The following is a 2,910-nucleotide window of genomic DNA, read 5'->3' as shown; positions in this document are numbered from 1 at the left end:
GAGTTATATTTTAGCAAAGAATCTAGCTTCATTCTGCCCGTGTCTTTGAACCTTCAGTGAGTCTGAATTTAAAGGTTAATGGACTAATTTGTCTGGTAGAAGAAATTTCAAGACAGAGAGCAATTCAGGCTGTGGCATGGCTAACTGCTTACCAGTTACCCAGATCTACAGTGAAAAAAAACTGCACAAAATTAGGTAGAAAGATCTAAAAACATGTACAGAGCAAACGAAAAGATTCAGACAACAAAGCAACGGCACCCACTGAAGAGTCTCCAACAGTCTTCTGTAGTTGAAAAGAATAGTGCCACTCAAGAGAATCCCGGCACTCTGCACTAGGACAACAGGGAAGGTGCCCTGTGAGCAAGGCCCCACACCCGTCAAAGGCTCTGTCTTAAGAAAAATGCAAATTCCCTTGAAAGCCTAAACTGAGACTGTCCTTGTTGGGGTTCCCTGCTCAAAAACAACTACTTGAGGAAGGGTCAGCACACAAAGGCCAATCAAGTGATGTCCAGGGGGCCTAGGCTCCATCCCTAGCTGGCAGCAGAACTTGGCAGCATTGTCCACACAGTACAGGTTTAATACATATGAAAGATACAGGATTGAGGGGATCATGGAATCTTGTACTATGGTTTCATAGAGCCACTGGGCTCAATGTGTGGCAGGGTTGGGATCCCTGCAATGAAGCCCTGAAAGGCCACTGCATGAAACTGAAGATGAAGACTAAGTTGCAGTGGCGACCCCAGGATGCTGGAGAGGCCAGAACCATGGGACCTCTGTTAGGAAAGCTGCAGACACCAAATATAGATGGCCCAAGAGAGAGGCTGTATCCTGTAGGCAGCTGAGCTAGAGGGAAGGGACTACCTAGGCCCTTTGTTGGAAGTATGTAGCTCGTTTTTTATTTTATAGATCAGTTAAGATACTGCCTGAGTCTCAGGTGAAACATGGACTTTTAAACAGTGTTAGAACTGTTAGACTATGGGAACTTTTGAAGTTGAACTGAATGCATTTTGCATTAGATGGCCACGAGCCTATGGGGAAAAGGGCTAGGAGGTTAACAGCTTAAAAGTACTGTGTTTGGGTGTCAAGTTAGCAAGGAGTAGACTTGGGATGTCAACTTGACAGGCTCTAGATCACCTATGAGACAAGCCTCTGGCTGTGCCTATCAGGAACTATCTAGACTGTTTTCACCTCTGGGGATGTATGTGAGGGATTGTCTAGATTAGGTTAATTAAGGTGGAAAGACCAACCCTAACTACAGGATAGAAGAGAAAGGGGCTGAGCACTAGCATTCATCTCCCTGCTTCCTGACTGGCCTCACACTCCTGCTGCCATCCTGCCATGGTGGACTATACCCTTAAACTGAGCCAAAATAAACCCTGCCTTCCTTAAACCGCATGGTCAAGTATTTCGTTGCAGTAACAAGTAACTAATACAAGGTGATACCAAGACTTTTAAGACACAGAAAACCAGTGAAGGTCTGGAGTTGCCATTTGAGATGGAATACAACTGGGAGAAGAAAGATTTCAAGACAAAGTCTGAGTTTTAGGCCCAGAAGAACCAAGATGCTTATTAAATATGTCCTAGTGCATAAGTCAAATAGGTAGCTGAAATTTGGTGTCTCTGGGAGAGATGTGTACTAAATGCATAACGTTTTGAGCCTGCATGAGCTGGTCAGGGGGCTGAAGACTGATACAGATCCAGAAGGGAACTTTGAGTCGTCCCATTCAGAGGCTGGGAGGAAAGACGCCAGAGGGCTGAGCAGTCCACGGGAGAAGTGAGGTCAGGAATCATGGGGCATTTCCAGGCTAAAGGGCTCAACTTACCAAGTTCTCACATAGGACTGAAAACTGACCCGTGGGCCAGTGACTGCCTGAGGCCAGTAGAGAGGCTTGAGGAGAAAAACAAAGTGGGTTATCAACATGACTTCTTTACGGTTGGTGAAAATGGATTATAGAAATGGTTGTACAAACCACTGAATGTTCTGAATTGTACAACAGTCAAATTGTGTGCCACATGAGCTAGACCACAATAAAGCCATTTTTAAGATCTAACCACTGGATTTTGCAAGTGGAGGTTACAACAAAGCCATCTGCCCAGGATGGCAGCATCAAGAGCCTGCTATAGTGGGCAGAGACAGAGTAAGGTAAAAGTGGGAGAGGGTGCATGGTGAAAAGTAGGGTAGTTTGCTGTTAGGAGTCATCTTGAAAACAGCAAGGGCTGATGATGCAGGGATTCAAGAGAGTGACTGATAGAAAGTCCTCATGGCTCGGGGAGAAGATAGGGGATGAGCTGTTGGGGAGAGAAGACTATACTAGTAAGAGGGGACCTTGGAGTTCACAGCAGTTCTGACTGCTTTGGCTTGCTGAATTAGGGAGACAGGTAGCGGCCAAGTAAGGACAGCAGATGAGATGGAGAACTAGGCTCTGCAGTGTCTTCCATCTCACTAGAAGTCTAGTGAGCCCTACAGAAATGGAAAGTATAATTAATGGTCAGCCCGGGGACCACCTGACACTGGTGGGTCCAGACTGCTTTTTCAGCCACACTGGCTGGTGGGAGCTCAGGGCATGTGGGAAGCTAGCTGCAGCCTCCCAGGCTGGACTTGCATGAAGTTGCATTCATGAGAACAAGGACAACACAGACACAGCTTCTATTGCTGAACACCAATATGTCACTTTATTATTTGGATTGTTTTCCTGCTTGTCACATAGCTTTCAAGGTTTACACAATGAGGAAGGTCAGCCAGATTTGGAAGCAAATGACCAAATCAGCTGACAACTCAACTCTTTGCCCTCGGACACACCAATTCTTACTTGGTAGGGACATCTTCAATTCAGCCTCATAACTATTCTTAAAATCGGTGTCAAGATTGTCACATCTTTAAATAAAGATAGAATTGCCAGAATTACATAA

The sequence above is a fragment of the Nannospalax galili genome, unplaced genomic scaffold (genome assembly GCF_000622305.1).
Source record: "Nannospalax galili isolate Female #2095 unplaced genomic scaffold, S.galili_v1.0 scaffold443, whole genome shotgun sequence".
In the NCBI taxonomy this organism is placed as follows: domain Eukaryota; kingdom Metazoa; phylum Chordata; class Mammalia; order Rodentia; family Spalacidae; genus Nannospalax; species Nannospalax galili.
Note: the sequence above shows the minus strand (reverse complement) of the source record.